Source organism: Elephantulus edwardii, unplaced genomic scaffold (genome assembly GCF_000299155.1).
Source record: "Elephantulus edwardii isolate Elephantulus edwardi_28Jun2011 unplaced genomic scaffold, EleEdw1.0 scaffold00112, whole genome shotgun sequence".
In the NCBI taxonomy this organism is placed as follows: Eukaryota; Metazoa; Chordata; class Mammalia; order Macroscelidea; family Macroscelididae; genus Elephantulus; species Elephantulus edwardii.
In genome coordinates, this window is record NW_006399862.1 from 3,674,998 (window position 1) to 3,689,341 (window position 14,344).

Consider the following 14,344-nt stretch of genomic DNA (forward strand, 5'->3'; position numbering starts at 1 on the left):
CAAGAGTTGGTGTCTTCTAACATTCACAGACTCATGAAGAAATGCTCAAAATCACTGGCAATAAGAGAGATGCAAATCAAAACCACAATAAGATATCTCATCTGAGAAGCAGTGGCGAAGTTTAACAGGATAACAAGCAATAAGTATTGAAGAGGGTGTGAAAAGGTATTAACTCTCCTCTACTCTTGGTGGAATTTTAAAATGGTACCACTCTGGAAAGCAGTTTTGATGTGTCCTCAGAAAAGCTGAACATAGAAATTCCATACCAACCAGCTATTCCACTTCTAGGGATATAGCCCAAGGAAAGCAGAATTGAAACACAAGTGGCAATTTAAATGCATTATTCACAATCACCATAACATTGAAACAGCCCAAATGTCCAACCATAATTGCATGGATTGAGAAGTAGTGGTGCAGTCACATGATGGAATGCAATGCAGGATTCAGGAGCAATGATTTCTAAAATAACTATGTAACTTGATAGACACTGTAGAGCATTATGTTGAGCGAACTAACTCAGTCTCATAAGGACAAATACTGCATTAAGACTATCATTGTAAAAATAAAAGAATAACTAGTAAAATATGAATAGAGGTACAAAAGGGAAAGAGATGGGACAAAGGGGTGAGGGTGAGCAGGGGGTAATCACGAGGTTGCACAATTTGGTGGGTGGAGGGTGACGGTAATGGCAATAGGAAAAATCTGGCAGGAATCTGAAGAGACAGGGTAAGTGGACGTCGTTCAATGGTGATTAATTTTATAAAACATAATAAATGGGAATGATTGTATGAAACACAATGTGAATGAAGGATAGTTTGAAACACAATGTATTAGAATTCTGTGTGCAAACCAATATGAAATATATTTTGTTGGTATCATCTATTTGGCATCTGGCAGCCTGAAAGATGTCCATCTAAATTGTAAGCTCTGACTCAACTCTAAGTATATAGGGTAAGAGACAGAGTGTTACACTTAAATGACTAATGCAACTTGAGAAGGAGAATGGTGCATAGGACTAGACTCAGCTCTATATTGTTCAAATTCATTCATGCTGTACATTATCATGCAGTCAACAATTAATGATAGATCTGTTTACTCTATCCCTTATTTAGTGAAATTTCCAGTATTCTGATTCCTCCAATAATACAATTTCTCTGCATCTGTTGGCTGGTTTTGCTTTTGTGTTCTTCCTTTTTTTTATCTCTTTCACAGTTTCATTTATCTAAACAGCAGTTTAACATAAGAAATTATTACCTAAAATTAATGGTTCTTATAGTTGCCACTACTTTGGTTCCAGAAGAACTAGATGGTGCCCTATTACCATTACCAATAGTTCTGCTTGAGGTCACAATTGAAGATCTTAGAGAGAGAATAGAATGCAAAACAAAATGAAAAAAAATAATCATAAAAATAAGACTGGACTTACTTGTCTGAGAGAGTCCTGAGATGATATTTATTAGGTAACCTTCAAGCCTGAAACTGAACCTATACTTTGGGACTGTTAGCCAATCAGCAGACAACCCAGTAAATGAATAATATCAAGGAGGAAGATACTCCTTAGTACAATCAACCATATGACATGAAAAGAATAGCATTTGCTCACATGCAGAACTCAGAAGACGGGAAAGGGTGGGAAAGAAAGATAAATTGAAAATAAGAGCTCAGGGAAAAGATGGGACAATAAATGCTGTTAATATTAAACTGATTTCAGTCAATGCCAAGAAACAAAAGGTGTCTAAATAATTGAATGAAAAATTAATTATTTAAGTTGACATCCAAACTACACTGAAAGAAGAAAAGTTCTGTGTTTCAGTATTCAAATTAAAAAAAAAAACAAACCACAAAAAGGTACTTTGCTAGCTTCTAGGAGATTTAAAATTTGTTAAGAATGACTCTTAGACTTTCTGAAGAAATTGCAGAATACTTGCTTTAGACCTATGATCTTTGGAACCCATCCACCAAGTCCAGTAATTGCTCAAAAAGAGGACAATGTTGAGGAAATAAAAGCGGTTAAATGTAGGATTAAAACACATTTTGGAATGGCTGAATTCCCTAGAATCTGATGATATTTTTTGGCAGCTTCTTAAAGGACTAGTAGTAAGACTTGTGGAATAACTTTTGACATTAAATATAGAATGAAGGCCATGTGTGTATGCTTTCACTTCATTCTTTCTTAATCTATTTCACAGTTTAGAAATGCCTCTATTGGGTGCTAAGTTTATGGTGCATTTCACTAGCTGTCTTTTCTCTTTGAAGATTGAATAGTCATTGTTGTTGTTGTTGATTGCCATCAAGTCAAGTGAGACTCATAGTGACCCTCTCAACAAAAGGTCTGTAGCCTTTTAATAACTATCAACATTTATCAAAGTTCATAGAGTTTCCAGAAGCATGTTGTTTAGGAAGTGAATGCCACTCCTGTTTCCACGTAGTATCACTGAGAGCTATGACATGTAGAATTCTAAAATTTTCACTTCAACTATATTATTCGTGGCACATTTCTCAAAGATCTGGAAAAAAACAGGTATCATTGATTTTTATATTATTGAAGGTTTACAAACCTTATTTATTTGTTTATCATGGCTTATTTATTCATCATGCTTTTCAGTACTTTGGAGAGGTCTCTAACAGCAGACTTTCCCATGGCAATGTGCCTTTTAATTGCCTGAGTGCTGGTGCCAAGCATGTTGACTGTGGGGCCAAGCAAACTAAAGCTGTGAACAATCTCAATCTCTTCATCCATCTTGATGCTGCCAATTACAAGCCATGGTCTTTGCAATCACCTGTTATGCATCAGAGAGTTGGACAGTGACCAAGGAGGATAGAAGGAGAATTGATGCCTTTGAGCTGTCGTGCTGGAGAAGAGTATTGAGGGTACCACGCACTACTAGGAAAACAAACAGATTCATCCTGGAAAGGGTTAAAACGGCTGGCTCCTTGGAGGCAAGGATTCTGAGGCTCCGTCAAACATACTTTGGACATGTTGTAAGGAGAGACCGGTCCTTGGAGAGGGACATCATGCTTGGGAGGGTGGAGGGACAGCACAGGAGTGGAAGACCCTCTATGAGGTGGATTGATTCAGTGACTGGGGTAATCAGGATGGGAGTGTCAGAGACAGTGCGATTGGCACACGACAGAGCAGAGTTTAGGGCTGTTGTACATAAGGTCGCTATGAGTCACAGCGACTTGACGGCACATAACAAAAACAACAACAGTTCGTCATGCACACTTTTCTCCTCCCCCTCCCAATACCCCTTGTAATGCTTTTCATTCTCCAGAATAGTAATTGTCATACACATACTTTTAATCATCCATTCCTTTCAGATTGTACTTTGCTTCACCTATTCCAGTACAATGTTAATTATCTAGCCATTCTTTCCTGTCTTCTCACATGTGGATTCTATTATTACAATAGTGGACTTAGGCACCATTTGTCCTTTGTGACTAAGATATTTTACACAACATAATGTCTTTCCAATTCATTCACATTGTACGATGTTTTATGAGTTGATTGTTTCTGTGATGTGCAATATTCCATTGTGTGAATGTGCCAAGTTTCTCCATTCTATTTTTGATGGGCATATGGGCTGTTTCTATCTCTTTGCTATTCTGAATAATAATATGAAAAATATGAATGTGCATATATTTGTGTGTGCTGCTCTGATTTGGGGGGTGTATAATCTCAGTAGTGAAAGAGCTGGGTCCAGTGGTATTTCTACTTCCAATATTTTGTGGAAGCACCAGAATACCCCCATTTTACATTTCTACCAGTAGTGTAAGAGAGTTCCAATCTCTCTGCCTTGTGTCTAGCACTTATTGCTTTCAATTCTGTTTAACTTTGCTAATGATGCTGTGGTGACATGATATCTCATTGTTATTTGGATTTGTATCTCTCTAATAGCTTGTCTAAGGTGTACCTGATCCGGGCCATAGTGTTTGCAATTAATTGCTATTCATCAGAGAGCTGGACAAAGGATGACAAAAGAAGAATCGATGCCTTTGAGTTGTGGTGATGGAGAAGAGTCTTGAACTGTCAAGAAACAAATAGGTCTGTCTTGGAGAAGGTGAAACTCCTTGGAGACTAGGATTTTGAAGCTCTTTCTCACATACTTTGGGCACATGTCCAGGGGGGACTGGTCTATAAAGAAGGATATGCTCAGAAGAGTGGAGGAAGAGCACAGGAGAGGAAGACCGTGGATAAGATGGATTGACACAGAAACTAGATCAATGGGGATAGGTGTGCTGTTAGTGAGATTGGCTCAGCACAGGGCAGACTTCTGGGCTGCTCCACAAAGGGTTGCTATGCATTGCAGGTCACTCTATGGTGCATAATAACAGCAATAACAATAGCTAATGATTTTTTGACACTTTTTCGTGTGTTTACTGGCCATCTGATCTCCTTCTTTGATGAAGCTTCTATTAATCACCTTATCCATTTTGTAATTGAGGGTTTTTCCTTTTTTCTATTTTTCTTGTTGATGTGCTGGGTATTCCAGAAATTTTAGTTATGAGTCACTTCAGAAAACTGAAGGAAGGTCTGCATCTTACACCATACACAAAAGTCAACTCAAGGTAGATCAGAGACCTAAGATGAAAACAAAAATTCTTGAGTTTCATCAGAAGAAAAATAATAATAATAATAATATACATAAAAATACTAATATATGGCATGAACAGATTTTACATGGCAAGCATAGCTAAAACCTACAAACTAGAGAGGATAAAATAAATGAATGTGATCGTCTAGAAATAAAATCCTGTGTGCATCAATAAACTTATCCAGTAGATTAAAAGGGAACCCCACAGACTGGGAAAGATATTTGGTATTATTCTTGGAGGTTTCATTTAAAAATAGAATAATAAAGATGTATCTTATATGAGGTTTAAGTTCTTGTTTGATTGAGATGAAATTAGGGAGATTTTCCTCTTTTGAAGTAGCAGATTGGTGGAGGGAAATAGCAATGCTTTGGAAAACATATGTAGTTTTTTTGCTTAATTTGGGTATACTTTCCTTGAATGACCATAATAACTTCAGTTCTTCTGTCCTTTTCAAATTATCTTACTTTTATCACTTGAACATCCACACAGGGAAACATTCATTAATATTAATTCATTAACTTGCTTATAAATTATAAGTTAGACTTCTATGTTTGAAACATATGACTTATGTAATCTTAAACTTACACATGTAGTGAGAGAAACTTTTGAGCATTTAAGAAACTGAATAATTATTGAACTAATTTCACTCTATTAAAACAGCTTAGTATATCCTAACAAATTCAATCTAAAAACCCAGAGATTGGTACGCAATCTCTAAACAATTGTTTGTTTATGTTAGGGATCTCTCCAGGGTACTGAAGAGCAATGATGTCACTCTGGAGACTAAGGTGTGTCTGTTACAGGCTATGGTCACTTGCTATGCAATGGAGAGTTCGACAATGACTAGGGAGGACAGAAAGAGAATTGATGCCTTTGAGCTGTGGTGCTGGAGAAAAGTATTAAATATACCATGGACTTCCAAGAAAACAAACAGATTCATCCTGAAGAGGGTTAAACCAGGCTGCTCCTGGGAGGCAAGGATTCTGGGGCTTCATCTGACATACTTTGGACATGTTGCAAGGAGGGACAGTTCCTTGGAGAGGGACATCATGCTTGGGAGGGTGGAGGGACAGTGTAGGAGGGAAAGACCCTCTATAAGGTGGATTGACTCAGTGACTGGGGTAATCAGGATGGGTGTGTCAGAGGCAGTGAGATTGGCACAGGATAGAGCAGGGTTTAGGGCTGTTGTATATAGGGTCGCTATGAGTTGCAAGGGACTCGACAGCACATAACAACAACAACAACAACAACAACATTGTTGTTATATATGTAAGACTAAGTTTTATCTTCTTCAATGCTGGTCAGATTTTAACTTTCATTATATAGTATTCTTTAAATATCACAGAAGGAAGAGATATTCTCCTTTTCGAATGATAGTAATGCTTAGTCTATTCTTGTTACTTACAGAGGATGGAAGGAATAGCCCTGCCAACCCAAAGGCATGGAGCCCTGATCCACCAGTTGCTCTGAGAGAGGAAGTTGGTCAATATCCTCCCAGGAGATTTACTGCCTCTGAAAACCCACTGAATGGTCAGCCGTGAGTTTATTCCAACTCAATGGTCCATAGCAACAACAAATCACATGAGAAATTGCCTTTCTTCCTCAAAGCAGCTGGTGGATCAGAACTGTATGCTTTTGTGTTGAGAACTTAACTCCTTACCACAAGGCCATTAGAGCTCCCAGGTTTATCCTTGTCATTTTTATTGTTATCATTGTTGTGTGTCATTGAGTCAGAACTGACATATAGGTGACCCTCAAGTCGATGTTCAGAACTAGTAAATGGCCTAGGAGGAGAGTGCCCATCCTCAGAACAGCTGATGGATTCAAACTGTGTGCATTTGGGATTGCAGTACAGCTTCTACCACTAGGCCACCAGAGCTCCAGATGTATCCTTGTTGTTGTTTACCATCAAGTACCAGTGCTTTAATCTTAACACATGTTATGGTCTTTATTTTCCTACACAATTACCTTTACATATAGATTAATTTCCACAAAGAAAGAGTTGATGTCTTATTGTCTAATATCCTCTGTAATTTCTGCATTGATAATTATTACATAATAATACTTGGAGCTCTGGTGGCCTACAGGCCAGAAGATGCATTGCTATCCTGAAGGCGCATGGTTTGAATCCACCAGCTGCTCTGTGGGAGAAGGATGGGCAATCTCTTCGCATGTGATTGACTGCCTCTGAAAACCCACTGGGTAGTCAGCTATGGGTTTGTTCAAACTCTCTGGTACACTCAACAATACTTGATAAGCATTGCAAGAAAAATAATGGTGAATGTTTTCCAAACTTAAAACATGAAAGATATTTCTGATATATTTGGTTCTTACTTCCCAAACAACATGCCTTTGGAAACTCTATGAACTTAGAGAAGTGATGATAGTTCTAGAGCAGCGTTCAGATCTTCTGTTCATAGGATCAATATGAGTTGTGCTCGACTTGGCAGCAATCAACAACAACAGCAACAGCAATAGATCTATAACCTAAAATTAAGATAATTTCACATTTTCCTCTTTCTACAAATTAGTTAAAAACAAAAGTCCTATGGTGTTCTTGTTGTTGTTAAGTGCCATCGATTCATAGGTGATTCATAGCCACACTATGAACGAAAGTCCTCGACAGTTGTATGACTTTCATCCTTTCTCCATGTTTGTAGGGTTTCCCGGGAGGCAATCTATTTACAGAAGTGGATGCCACTCCTGCTTCCAAGCTTGTGTTAGTTAGGAGCACCACCAAACACTGTCTGTCCACCATGGGTAACCATTGTCACATTCGACACATCAGTGTCACTGTTGACATATCAGTGTCACAGTGAAGTCCTACAGAGATGTTAATTTTCAGGGAAGCTAGAATTATTCACTAGGTAAATGACTCATAGCTGCTCACCAACTCAAAGACTTGAAATTAATGTCTCCACATTTGCATAGTATTTACAATTGATAGTCTTTAGATTTCCTTTGCCATTGTTCATCACAGATGTGAAGTCTGCAAATGGCAGGGATCCACCATGATTGATTTTACACTTTTATCAGGGCAAGCTTCCCTTCTGTATTCAGGGAAAAGTGTTGCAGCCAAGACAGTTAAGTTTAGACAAACACACTCAACCACATATTCTGGATATTTGTTTCATGCCTTGCCAAGAGTCTATCATTTCAATCCCCAGCTTATTCTTGGACTAGAAATCCAAATCTAACTCTTCAGAAACATCTGTTCAACCAGCTGTTCACTATACTTCTCCTCTGTACTCTTCTAAAGTGAAACAAAAACACCACCTTGCTCATATGATTTGCTATCGTTTCTTTCATAATTCCCTGCAACACTTAAGAATTTATCTGTGCATTCATTTACTAATTCACTGACTGTTTCATTTAGTTAATATCCAATAATTATTTATTTTGTCTTTAGGATATCCTGACATTTTTCTAAGAATCAGGACAATTTACCCTAAGATTCTTAGAAGATTTTCCTGTAAGCATAGAAGTCTGCTTTGAGGGAAGTCAATCGTTTCCACATAAAATTTGACTGTCTATGATAGACTGTTAACTAAATAATCCACCTCCTTTTTTTTACAGTGTTTAAAATCAAAACATCGTTTTACTTGGCTACATAGTCACCTTTGGTACCAACAGTCAGGAGATTAGAAGACACATTGTTTTGGCAAAGTCTTTTCTCAGGGACCTTTCTAAATTACTTATGAGCAATGATGTCAATTTGAAGACTAAGGTGCTTGCATTTAATTCAAGCTATGATATTTTCAAACATGTGTTAAGCATTTGAGAGCTGGGCAATGAGTAAGGATGACATAAGAAGACTTGACTTAATGGCGCCTAACAATAATAGTATAACAATAGAATCAATACATAGATCATTGTGGTTATTACTACAGTAGTGTTAACTTTTTTGAGTCAATCCTTTCTCATAATCATCCGGTATATGATGGATATGCTATCCCACTCTGCATTATCCCCATTACTAATTTCAGATAAGACTTCTCTGATTCATTGTCATTGTTATTGTTACATGTCGTTGAGTTGACCATGTACCATAGTGATCCTATGAACACCAGATCTGAGCCCTGTCCTATCCTGTTCTCCTTTGCTATCTCTCCACATTTCCAAGCATGTTGTCCCTCTCCAATGAATGGCTTCTTCTAGCAACAAGCCCAAAATATGTGAGACAAAGCTTCACACTCGAAGGATTTTGACAAACTCAGTTTTGGAATTAGATCACCAGAATTTTCTTTCTAGTTTTATATATAGCTTACAAGGTCCACTGAAACCTAACATCAAAGCAACACACAGACCTCCACCAATAGTGGCTGCGTATGAGATGCATGGGTCAGGAATCAAATCCAAGTCTCCCATAAGGAAGACAAGAAGTCTACTGCTGAATGCCCGAACCCCTCCAACCCACGTAACACTTAATGTCTATTGTAGAGGGAAAAGTGCTTTCATTGTTTTCTTTTGTCATCTGACCTATGCTAGTGAGTCCCAGGATAAAGAATATGAGGGTACTATCAGAGAGAGAGATCAGCTGGCCCAGTGAACAGAAATGATGTTACCAAGACAAAGGTGGGTGACTTTTAATTTGCGGCCCTCGGGCCTGTCTTTCATTGTTTTTGTTCAGATATTCCTCTAGGTCTTATAGCCCTGGTGTACAAGTTGCCATACTGCGGTCACTTGGGGTTGCTGTGAGGCTGAACACTGTGACACTGATGTGTCAAATGCATTAATGGTTGGCTACCCAATACGGACAGAGAGTGGGGTGGAGCTCCCCGATTAAAACAAGCTTGGAAGGAGGAGTGACATCCACTTCCATAAGAGCTTGCCTCCAGAAACCCTATGAACCTGGAGAGAGGATGAAAGGCACCCAAGCATCGAGGACTCTCTTTCATAGGATTGCTATGAGTCTCCTGTGACTCGACGGCACTTAACAACATCATACATAAACTCATGCATACCACACACACACTTACACACACATGCTTCATTAACAAGGTCACAGATAACTGTAATATATGAAGTAAAAATTACTCCTTGAATCAGGTTAACTCAGATTTTTAATTCTGCTTTCACATTTATTACCCAGATGTAGAAGTTGTGCATCAGTTAGTATTCTATACAATTGGTCCTTTATTTAACTTTTGTTATATATTAATGCTGAGAAAGAAGGCCTTTTCATTGACTTCACTCTCATTGTTTAACTCCCTAATGTTTTCCATTATAAACACGTAAAATATTCATAAGGCAAAAGGTAGAAATAAAATGAATGATGAATCTCTGCATGCCAGGTAAAGGAAAAGAAAAATATCTTTGACCAAATTATGTGTAAAAATGTTCTAACCCCAATTTTTATATTTGCCACTAGAACAAATCATTATATTGCTCTGTAAGAAACTATACAGCTATCAAATCCATATACCATTAGGCTGTGAAGTTGCCAGGGAATTTATATCAGCACTTTGACTTAAGTTCATACAATAATTTCAACATTTTTATACATTAGTGGGTCCTCTTACCTCATCTGTGGCTGTGTTTTACATTCTATTATAAAAATAAACCAAAGAAATTTAACATTCTCTTTGTTTAGTTATTTTCTGTTCCTCATAAATTTTTACAAGTATCCTCCCAACTAGATTCTTGCCCAGGTAGAAGTTTAAAAAGTTAAAAAAAGAATAATAATAATAGGGAAAAAATGCCAATTGCTATCTCCTGACACATGGCAACACTTTGTGTTTAAAAGGAGTCGTACGTGTACTCCACAAGTTCTCAATGACTGCTGTTTCAGAGGTACACTGCCAGACTTTTCTTCAAAGAAAGACTTGGTTGGACTTGAACCACAGACCTTTCAATTAGGAACCAAGTACAGTACCATTTGTACCATCTAGGAACTGAATGTGGAAATTAGAACCACATTTAAAAGAAACCTCAAAAAGTGTTCCTTCTGTCAATCTCAACATGTAAGCATGTCTCTGAAATATCTAAACAGTTTCTTTTTAGGCTTAGTTGTTTTGAACTTCCTAATTTTGAAATTCAGTCATCACTGTAGGCCTCGTGCACCTGGCATTCGCACCTTCTCTACTTTTCCCATCAAGTCAAAGGAAGGCCAACGAGGCTTTGTTGGTGAGCAGATCCTCCATTGTAAATGCAGACTGGTTATTCTGGCCCTCATTTATCATCAGAATCACTTGTGAAACTTTCTAAATAGATGAATTCTTAGTCTTGGGATGTTGATAGAGCTTCCCTCGTGGATATTTATTTCTTCATTTGCCCAGAACAGACTTCTTTCCACACTTACTACTCCCATTTCACATTCTTCGAAAAGCAGAATCAATTTTCTTTAAATCTATTCTAGAAACCTTTAGACCCATTCTATAAACACAAGCACATCATTCCAATAGGATTTGACTCTCTGTTTTACCTTCCGTCAGTTTTGTAGTCAAAGTTGACATCCCTAGGGAATGGCAATTAATTAACCCAATCTACCCTGGCTTCCTCCTCAAATAAATTCAAGATTCCTTGACCAAATTGGGCTTGAGCAATTTGACATCATTTCTGGGACATAACAAATTAGCATATGAAAGCTGGTTGACTGATGGTAGATGCTAAGGGTGAAGATAAGAGGTTCAGTAAGTTCTGAAGGCTGTTTCCTGCAGCCTTAATAATGTGAGACAGATGAGAGAAATGCAAGATAAGAGTACAGGTAAAAGATGAAAACAGAAATCGTCTTAGAAGTGTTAAGTCATTATTTTTTTTCCTTTTTAAGTACTTTTTAGTCTATCACTTCCTATTCGGTTGTTCATCCTTAGTCTGGATATACTGACAAAGCAATTTGCCCAGTTTATGATTCAAGTTCAATCATTTACATATGGCTGACACACATGTTCTAGGTGTGTCACTACTTATATTAAACTGGTCCCTGCCACTAGAGAAAATGCCAGATGTCACACTTTTATTTAACTTAATTAGTCCACTCTTAAACCTAACTTTATACTTCTGTCTTCTTCCCTTCTTTTCCCCATTCCCCACATTTCAGATTGTTTTGTTACATAAAAGTTTATGACTAGTTTGCAAGTCCTAAAGTTAATTTGAACGTATGAGGGAAGTCAGTTAACCAGTTTCCTTTATTACCACCTTTGTCCAATTTCTAGTATGTGAACAAATTGCGCTTGTTATTTTTCTAGTCACAGTTCAATCTGGTTCTAATTATCCTACGTGAAGTAACTCAATGCGATACTTTGTTGAATTCCCTGATGTCCGTGTGGTCGATGGCCGTTACACTGTCTCTTTTCTTGCCTTGTGCCTTCCACAGGAACTTGAACCTTTTCTACTAGTGTTTGTGAACTACTACAAAGCAAATATTAATGTAGCGCACTATCTTCCTGCTTGACTTGTTGAAATTACTTGTTGTCTTGGGGTCTCAATTCAGTTTTTAAGAACTTTCAAGAGCACTTGCTATAAAATAAGTGCTTGGAGCTTTCTTCTCTTCACTGAAATTGACAAAAATAACCTGTTAAACCTCTCCTAACTATTCCTTTGCTTCAGGTTACATGCTGCTGTCGTTGGGCAGTGGAGTCATGAGTAGCCCTCAAGCAGGTTTTCAGAGACAGTGAAACCACATTGAAGGAGACTGCCCATTTTTCTTCCTAACTTTAGCTAGTGGATTTGAACCTCAGACCTTTGTGTTGGCAGCACAATTCCTTACCACTAAGTCTTCAGAGCCACATATATGAACTATTTTCCAAGTCCTTTGCTCATGCTGATGAACCTGCTCGATTTTAAGAATGCCGTTTGTTCTTTTATCTCTTTGTTAATAGTTGTGCATTTTCATTTCTTACGTGTGACTATACTGATATACTAAAATCTTCAGACAAAATTCCTCAAATGAAAAAAAATCCCTTTTCTGTCCTTGAATTTTACTCAAAGCAAACCAATTGTGAAACAATAAATGATTTATATTGATATTTTCTTAAGACTCCCTTGTTTAAAATGGCAAATACATAAGACCCAGTTTTGACAGCATGAATTTGGCTTCCAAACATGTTGACAATTTTTTAAGAAGCAAAGGGTTAAAAACACACAGATATTCTGTGGTCTGCAAAGGATGTGGTTTGTGGGTAAGGTGGAAAAACCTTTCATCCCACTTCAAGATGAAAGATCCGTGTTTAAGGAATCTGTTTCCTGGGAGTCTTTCAGTCTTGACATTGCAGGGAGCTTTCCGTCTCAGATCAGTTGAGCTTCTAGACAAACAATAATCATACGCAGCATGGCTCTTCCTCTGACCTATGCCACCTCTGACCCATTTAGAGGGAAAACCAGACTTGACAGCACATAGTCCCGTTCCTCTTGAGAGTCCATTAAATAGCTAGAGGCAGCCAAGTGTATTTAGCCAGAGCCTCTGTATTCAGGATGTTCACAGATTTGTGAGGAAAACCATCTCAATTGATTTGTGTAAACCTGACGGTAAAAGCAACCAAACAAATATGTAAACAGTACAGATACTGCGTAGGAGTCTGACACTGTCCACCCCTTTCTTGAAAGCTAGGCAAAGAGGATAGTGGCCAGGAAACAACGAAGTCTTCTCAAAACAAATGAATGCTAACAGGACCATTCCCTAGGATGAGAAGTAGGGGCTTTCAAGGACAGAAAGGACTCCATGTAAAAGAAATCACACGGCCAGATGCCACCTCCTGACTTGGTACATTTTATTCAAGAAATACTGAGTAAGAAGTATAATTTTGTTCTGAGGTATATTGAGAGAGAACCAGAAAAGATGAAGTTGAAGATAAGATTTGCATTGCAAATAAGATCCAATTATGGAAATGTTTCTGTGCGATGCCAAGGTGGGTAGAGACTTTGCTAATAAGGCCTACTTGATCTGGTGAAAGAACTTGAGTGCCAGTGAGTGATATATCAAATCTTCTTTTTAAAGAAAATACTGCAGTAAACTCTGAATAAAGTGTTTTCTCCCCTGGGGACAACTTTTATACTATTTTATGTGATAGAGAGTTGGAAACCACTCCTAGCTCATTTCTCAGAAGCTATAAATGGTATAAGAGGACATCAACGATCTTTCTTCCACTGAGTAGCTGGTGGATTTAAACCACATGTCTTTGAGTTGACAGCACAAGTCCTTATGCACTCGGTCTCCAGAGTTCTCAAAGATACACAGTTTAAGGAAATTAAATTACAAATGTTGTTGTTGTCGTTGTTATGTGCCATCGATTTACTTGAGACTCAAAGAGACTCTATATACAACAGCCCTAAACCTTGTTCTATCTCTCATCAACCTTATTGTCTCTGACACACCTATCCCCATTACCCTAGTGATGAAATCAATCCGTCTCATTGAGGGTCTTCCTCTTTTGTGCTGTCCCTCCACCCTCCCAAGCATGAAATCCCTCTCCAAGGACTGATTCCACCTTGCAACATGTCCAAAGTATGTTAGAAGAAGCTTCAGAATCCTTGACTCCAAGGAGCAGCCTGGCTTCACCCTCTCCAGGATGGACTTGTTTGTCCTCCTAGCAGTCCATGGTATATTCAATATTCATCTCCAACACCATAGCTCAAAGGCATCAATTCTCCTTCTATCTTTCCTAGTCATTGTCCAGTTTTCTGATGCATAGCAAGTAATGACAAAGATCATGGCCTGTATCAGGCACACCTTAGTCTCTAGACTGACATCATTGCTCCTCAGTACCTTGGAGAGGTCTCTGTCAGTAGACTTTCCCAATGCAATTTGTCT